At 35.0% G+C, this 8393-nt stretch overlaps 1 long non-coding RNA gene across 1 annotated transcript in view; it reads right to left on the bottom strand.

Annotated features, from left to right (window-relative positions):
* LOC111916088 (uncharacterized) overlaps positions 1 to 8092 on the bottom strand; it is an 8096-nt gene extending 4 nt beyond the window's left edge. The window contains exons 1-3 of the long non-coding RNA XR_008229934.1: positions 7962 to 8092; positions 1269 to 2087; positions 1 to 1138 (exon numbers count right to left, since the gene is read on the bottom strand). The exon at positions 1 to 1138 is cut by the window's left edge and continues 4 nt beyond it. This is a non-coding gene — a long non-coding RNA (uncharacterized LOC111916088). The remainder of the gene's footprint in view (positions 1139 to 1268; positions 2088 to 7961) is intronic.
* Positions 8093 to 8393: the final 301 nt, after the last annotated feature.

Below are 8393 nucleotides of genomic sequence, written 5' to 3' on the forward strand. Positions count from 1 at the left end.
CTTTTATTTCATAAAAAAATAAATAGTTTTGTTAATTTATAATTAGATTTTTTTGTAATATTAAAAAAATAATTTGAATAATTGAAGTGTGTAAACTATAATCTAACTGTTTACATTTGTGTGTAAACCTGCCGGCATCTGTGTAAAGTCTAAAATAACATGATATATACAAATTACAATAACATTTAATATTATAAATATAAAAAATCATGCACATTGCCAGAATTGAACTCGGGACACACCTGATAGAGAATAATGGAGGAAGCACCTTTTCCAATCGATCTACAATCATATTTGTTTAAAAATTAACAATGCCAATATATAATTATAACGTAAATCCTTTTTAGAGGCCCCAATCAAAACGATGGGCCCTGGGCCGTCGCCCAGCTTGCCCGCCCTCATGGGCCGGGCCATGAGAGAGTATATAAGATAACCATGATCGATTGTTATCGTCTTCAGACAATGATTTTTCTGGAGTCGGAAAGACCATTGGTTATCGGGAACGTCCTTGAGATTTCATTCCCCATTTTCCAACCCGTGTGAATCCGTCATATGAAGACTTCATGTAGACACCGATGCCATCAATAATGTTGTGTGCAAGACCATAAAATCCACCAAATTTTCCTTTTTCCCATAGTATATAGAAAGGGGTATCTGTTTTTCGACCAAACGGCCCACGTTTCGTATCGTTTGTAATAAACGTTAGTGACGAAATAGTTGTATGCCCTGATGTTAATACTCTAATTGTTCCCTTAATGCCAGTTAGTTCCTCATTCTCTTCAAACTTCTTCTGGAAAAGCACATAGTGGAATTTTGCCAAAAAGTAACATCTTTTAACTATTCATAATTGTAACAAGTAAATAAATGAGTCAACATGTATGTGTACGTTTGTTAAAAAATGAGTTACCTCACTCACTGTGCCTCCACCATTCCTACCACCAGCCTTTTCAGATGTGTACAAAATACCCTTGGATTCTGTAGTGAACGTGAGAGAGTATATATGATCACCATGATCGATAGTTATCTTCTTTAATTTATGATCTTTTTCAAGTATGAAATCCCAACAATTTTGGGAACCTCCATTAGATGTATTTCCCCAATATCCAACCCGAATTACTTCTGCAGTTTTGAGAGACACCTTGCAATACACCATACAAAAATGACAGGTGAGCTACGGACCATGATAAATAAAATAATCATTTGACGTATAATGTATATGCAAGTTGTTGTAATTATGTAACGAACTACTTATGTAAAGTTAAGCTTACTTGAATTCTATATGCTTTTTCAAGTTCTTCAACAATGTGAGCCATTGTTGGACGTTCACTTCGATCAGGTTTCAAACATTGATATGCAATTGCTGAGAAGGTGTTAAGGGAACTCAACTTCATTTGCTTCCTCAATTCAGGAATAATGATCTCATCCAATTTGTTATCTATATACTTGCTTTTAGCCAAGACATCTAGAGACTCGGATCCTTTTCCATATGCTAGTCTTCCACACAAGATTTCAAATAGCACCACCGGTAATAACAAAAGTGTGTTGTATATGTGCGGGTGCTATTTTAGATAATCCGAAATCTGATACTTTTGCTTCCCATTCGTTGTTCAACAGAATGTTTCCACTCTTTATGTCTCGGTGTATGACTCTATGTTGTTGTCCTACTTCGTCATGAAGATAATTTATGCCACGAGCAGCGCCAATGCTTATTTTAAGACGTTGCATCCATGTGAGGTCTGGGTTTTGTATATAATTGTCAAGGCTCCCTCTACTTTCATGTTCATAAACAAGTATTTTTTCGTCACCCTCTTCACAGAAACCAAGTAGAGAGACTAGGTTTTCGTGTTTATAACGTGAAAGGATTGAAATTTCTGTCATGAATTCACGTTTCCCTTGATCTGATTGAGGATCTAATCGCTTAACAGCGACCTCAATGAGCCTACCAAACAATGAGAGTTCGCCCTTATAGACACTCCCAAATCCACCCTTGGCAATGAAATTTTGTTTGTCGAAGTTTTTAGTGGCTACTATTATCTCCTCGAGTGGTATCTTTAAGTGTTGTGCAATTTCCATTAGTAACACAATATCTGTGAAAGGGTTAACAAACTATGAGAAAGTTTTGATGTAGTATCCAATCTAAAGGTTTACAAAGAAAATATAATATCTTGAACCAATGATTTTATGTTACAACAGAAAGGGTTAACAATGCATCTATATATTGCTTTTAAAAATAAGATAAAATATAATAATAAACTACAAGTTTTTTCTGACGGAAAAATATATAATAAACAAATAAACTAATATAATTCTATAAAATACCAAGACTAAAATAGACGAAAAAATAACATACACTAACATCGCCCTGAATAGATGGTTTACGAGAAATTAAGTTGAGTATAAAACTTGGAACTCTAGGTTTGTCTTAATCGAGTCAAAGATCAGCATTGTCAGGTGCCTACATGTATGTGGAGTCTGTTGGCTTAATTCACAATATGGGACAAAAATTCCCTGGGGCATTTTTTGGATACTTACATTCCAGCTTTTGTGTTAGCTTAAGGAGTCTTTTTTATTAGTATAAATAGGTAACATATGTTAGACTTGGTTTTTTTTTTTTTGAAACAACAAACGATTCAACGGAAGCGTACAAGCAATATTTCAACGTGCATCCCGAGTTCAAGTTCTGCATAAGCGGACAAATCCAGCCCTCATAAGGATTTCCAGAGAAAATTAATTCCCCACATGCGGCACATATGTTAGCTGTGTTTTTATCAAGAATTCTTCCTTATGCTAATAATAAAGCTTGTAGATCAAGTAATTTTGTGTTATCTCCTTTTGTTTTCTCTTCCCATGTTCTGTCTCTTGGTCTTGTTTTTCATGGCACACGCCTACACCTTTTACACCAAGGTAAAGTGCAGGTTTTATAACAACCCTTAGATAACATATGGAATCAGAGCCTAGGGATCGTGAAGATGTAGAATGTCGGTTTCAAGAAAAGGTGTAACCCTTCATTACAAGGCAAACGCGGCAAGAACCAGGCTTTCTTTTAAAGGGGTTGTGATGTTATGATAAGAGGTTGAAGTCTTGAAAGCAGGTTCCATCCTTGATCAATGTGTTTCTGTGATAAAGGAAGATTAATTAACCAAAGGCATGGAAAAGACGAGCGTAATGAAATCAAAATTTTTGGCTTTGAGTTTGGTTCGTGTTGCAGGCAATAAAAGATGCTAAAGGTGGTGGTGACCTTGTTTTCTTTTTCTATGAAAGAATCTCTTAAAATAGGTTTGAATAGCAAAGGTATGGTTGTCAAGACAAGTGATAATAAAGAAACAACACAAAGTTCTGGATGTGGCCGAGGAAAAGGTCGTAGATCCCGAAAAAATCGAGGTGGTAATGAAAATGTCCAACGGGATTCCATGTTACATGTGTTTTGTGAAAAATCAAAAGGGGTTGAGCAAGACAAGACTTTCGATGTGACAGAGGTGTCAGGTACCAAGGAAAGGTCGACAATTGAGATGGTTTGAAAAGAATGTGATGAAACATTGTTGTAAGTGAAGTGTGGGAAAACATGATTAAGGGGTAATCTATATGGTCGTGTTAATCAATTATTTATCAGGTCACTAGTACGGGTCAGTGTGTCACGGTTAGGTAGCTTACCAATCACGGGTCGGTGTCTTTTAGCGTTCATTATTTAGTGTTTGGTTAAGAAATTCCAAGTAACGGGTTAAATGTTGCTTGGATTGATCTTGTTAAAGGCAACGTCGTCATTAATAACAAGAAAAGTAAGGTTTGAAGAGATGAGAAGTATGTTAGTAGTGAAGAAGGTGATGAATTCTAAATTAGGGGGAAATTGTTGGCTTAATTCAGAATCAAGGACCCAGATGCATTGTTTGGAAACTTACCATATTTCCACATTTTTTGTTAGTTTACGGAGTCTTTTTTATTAAAGCATCCACAATGGAGAGTTTAATGGAAAAGTTGAATGAGGTGTCATGCCTACTTGTCATTCAATGGATACAATTCCACCATTATGAAATGCCACATTGTCATTCAATGAATTTGGAGTTCAATGGTCATTGAACTCTTCAATGGGAAAAAGGAAAGTATTTAAATCTTTAAATAAATATTTTTTAACATGTTCCATTGAACTTGTAGAGTTTAATGCATTGTGGGATAAAAATGAATAGAGTTGTATGAAATAGTGAATGATGATGTGGCACTCCATTGAACACTATAGAGTTCAATGCATTGTGGATACCTTTAGTATAAATAGGGAACATATGGTAGACTAATAAAGTATTCATCCTTCTATTACTAATAAAGCTTGTAGATCAAGTAATTTCGTGTTCTCTCCTTTTGTTTTTCTCTTCACATGTTCTGTCAATTGTTCTTATTTTTCCTGTTACACCTCTACACCTTGTGCACCAAGGTAAAGTGTAGGTTTTATAACATCCATATGATAACATGGAGATTGGTATGCAGAACATGTGAGCTATCAAAATACCAAAAATTAATATTGTCAAGATGAAACAAATCATTGATATGAAATTTTATATTAAATGAAAACACTGAGCATACAATGTAATTAGAAGATGAAATGGTTAAAAATATCATTAACCAATGGTCTTAGGAAAATGTCCCTAAATTGCATAAGAGTACAAGCCTTACAAGTCATGCGTAGGAAGGAAGGATGGCTTAAGCTAGCCGGAAAAAGACAGAATTGTAGTTGCATAGAAGTGAGCCTATGCACCTTTGAGTGATGTCCCAGAGCAAGAAAAGGAAGCATGTTTGTGGAAAACTTTATATCTGTACACGAGTATGGTTGATGTTTTTATTGCTAGAAAGAGGAACGTAATTGGTAAAAGGTTTGGTTTTGTGAGGTTTATTGGGGTAAAATATATATAACACATTGTCAAGACTTAATGGAATTTGGTTGGGTTCCTTCAGAATGAGATCAATTTCCGCTAGATATAGAAGAAAGAATAACGAAACTATGAGAATCGAAAGCAAATGACAAAGTGCGGTGGTTAGGCAGGAGAAACTCAAGAGTGTAGACTTGTAGTGTTAAAGAATGATGAACTGATAAGGGCTGAGTTGACATAAGCATAAATAGTCAAAGGAAAAAAAAGGCAAGGAACAAACTTCAACCAAGTTGAAAATTGGAATAGTAGGGGAGGAGGCTGAACAACTTGTAATGAACATAATCTCCTTTATGTCTATGAAAGAATGTTTGCAAAGATCTCTTATCAATGAACTAAAACCTACAAGCTAATGAAATATATATTTGGAATATAGATCGGAGCCGAAAGCTTTGGAAAATGTAAAAATCTCCTATATTTGAGAACTATGCATCCGGATCGAATTTGATAACTCATTGGTAGTTGCTGAGTTTCTTCAAAACTCAAGGGATATATGGCAAAATTGTTTCTCAAAACTATGCAGATAGACCCAAGATTTTAGGCAAAGAACATATTAGCGTTCTTAACAATATGTGTTCTACCATTCTGTGTTTGGTCCGTAAAAGATTTCTCTAAAATAGCGAGAGTAGGGGTCATTGTTTATGAAGGGTGTACAGATAATAAGCATATAGATGTTGGTAGAGTGTGAATATTGACTAATCATCGGTTGGATCAAGGAATTAGTTTCAATTCCGATTAATGGTTGCCTTCACAACATCTTGGTGATTGAAAACCACAAAGGTCTACCATGTTAGGCCAAAAAAAATTCTTGTTGGATGGTTTGGAGGTAATATTTAAAAACACAACATTGTCTAGCGATTAAACATGGATGGAATTCCGGTCTCCAAGAACAGAAATGGTCGGGTAAGCTGGGGACGTGAATGTATTGCTACAGAGTTTCATTTAAGGAGAGAAAGCAAAGGAGGCGGGAGGATTGGAAAAAAAATCATTGCTCATAACTTTATTTATTGGAAGGAAGAGGAGAGAAAAGAAAGGAAGATTTACATTAATCTTCCATAGAAATTGTCCTAAATGGGAAGAAATCAGAGAGAAAGGAAAAGAAGATCATTCATTTTCTTTTCTTTTCGTTAATGAACTCGGTAGTGGAGCGTTGACATCAATTTCCCAATGAAATTCAAACTTATAATATTTAGACGGGTAAAAGTGGTCTATTCAAGTCAAAAGAAAAGCTCAATATTTTTGAGCCAATTATTCAAATGCATAATAATAATGATGATCCTATATCCAACTTCCAGACTAAATTATATATTAATGTGAATCGTCTGCTCTGTTGAACCTTTCGGCTGCCTTGGTTGAGGTTAGACTCACTGATGCAACTGATTTTTGGAAATGGAGGGGGTGTAGTTCTATGTGTCCTCTATGAGGTATTTTCGGTTGCCAAGGTGGACCGTAATGAAAATGGGAGGAGCTTTATTTGGATACTTGGATGCCCTTAAAATCAATTGTTTTGTTTGGAGGGTATTCTTAAATCGAGTGTAGGTTGCTTGAAATCTTATCAAGCGACGGTTACCTTACCTTCCACCTTGTGCATTTTGTGCAAGTCTAAGAATGAGCAAGTGAATCATCTTTTCTTTGGCTGCCATTTTTCTACTTGCATATGTATGTGGTTTGGATCCTGGAGCAACTTCATTGAGGCTTCCCCAACCAAAACCGAGAAACCGAAACCAAACCCAAACCGTTGGGTTTGGGTTTAAATTTTTAAAAATTGAAAAATGGGTTATGGGTTCGGTTTTAGTACTTAAAACCGACCCATAGGAACCAACCCAACCCATTCAGTAGAACCCGCCTTAAAACGGACCCGGCTTATATATTTTTATAAAATAGAAACTATATATACCATTTGAAGTTTGTTGTTTGTTAAACTTGATTGCTATAAACTTTTAGCAACATACTTTTAATATTGTAATTGGTGTTTTTTAGGTTTTTTAATCTAGGTTGTTAATTTTGTTTTATATTTTAAGTCATAAATATTTGCTAAAAATGGGTTACAACCCAAAACCCATCGCGTTAAACCCAAAACACAAAACCCATGGGTTGAACCCAAAACCGATGAAACCGGCCCACAAACCCAGAAACCAAAACCAACTTAAAACCGAACCCAACAGGTTCTTAAGCCCAGATACCGAAATTTATTGGTTGGGTTCGGTTTTACCCTAAAACTGATCCAACCCGACCATGCTCATCCTCAAGAAGATGTGAGTATTTATAATGTTGAAGAGAGCTATAATTTAGAAAGAAAAAAAATATAAACCCTAACCTCTCTCAATAGCTAGTTGAGAAGTAAATGTCAAATTGCCAACTAAATTTTCATCCGAAAACCATATTCATTCATGTGTGCCTACAAAATTTGTGGCTGTTGAGAGGAAGTGTTTGTCTTGGCATTAGATGTCACAATGGATGCTACCTACATCATGGTCATCAACACTAGGCATGTAAACCGGACGTGAACCAAAAAACCGAAAACCGAAAAACTGAAAACTAAGAATAGAAAATTGGGTCGAATACCACTAACCAGTTCCAGTTCGGTTCTACTAAGGAATATGTTATCTAAGAAGGTGTTTAGAACCAAACCAACCGCACCCGAAACGCCTAAAACCAAATACGTTGTAAACTAAGAATCAAGAACCAGACCAAATATTACACGGACAATCCAAATTTAAAAAAATAAATAAATAAGGACCAAATACAAAGACTACACCAAACTATAGAAATCATTCATGTAATTTACTCTTAAATTCATGAAACTAGATCACGATAAGCAAGAATACTTATTTTATTTATATTATCTTATCATTTCAAAGACAAGATATCACAATTAGAATGCTTATAAACCAACAATTTATCAGAAAAACAAATAAATTTAACCTCTTAAAAGATACTTTAAATACAGTAATTTACTGAACAGCTTACACTGATAACTGTTTGCGGAACTTTGATAGCGGTAAACTAAAATAAAATAAGATGATAAAGACGAAAATTTAATCATACATGATTAGGTATTAAATATCTGACCGGTTGATCGGAGAAACACCACCTCAGTACCTCACAAACTAAATATGGGTGTAGAATTTGCGGCACCTGAGGCTAACTTTTTCACCCGTATTGCTGCAATGATAAAGCTTATGCTAATGTATTAAGCATATGTTATTTACAAAAGACGTGTACCAGTGACGGAAGGGAAATTGTAAATTATTATATATCAACCAATGGCTTCTTTATTAGCAATATTTAATTAAAAATAAAAATTCTACTATCATCTTTTAATTATAACTTAATAAGTATTATCAACTTGGAATTAGAAAGTCAACCGTAAACCGCGCAGTGTTGCTAAACATATTTTTCTTGTTTGATTGGTTCTACAGATGGAAGTATATATTATGGTATATCGATCCTAAACTGTGAAGATGATATATAGGACTC

Source organism: Lactuca sativa, chromosome 2 (assembly GCF_002870075.4).
Source record: "Lactuca sativa cultivar Salinas chromosome 2, Lsat_Salinas_v11, whole genome shotgun sequence".
Taxonomy (NCBI): Eukaryota; Viridiplantae; Streptophyta; class Magnoliopsida; order Asterales; family Asteraceae; genus Lactuca; species Lactuca sativa.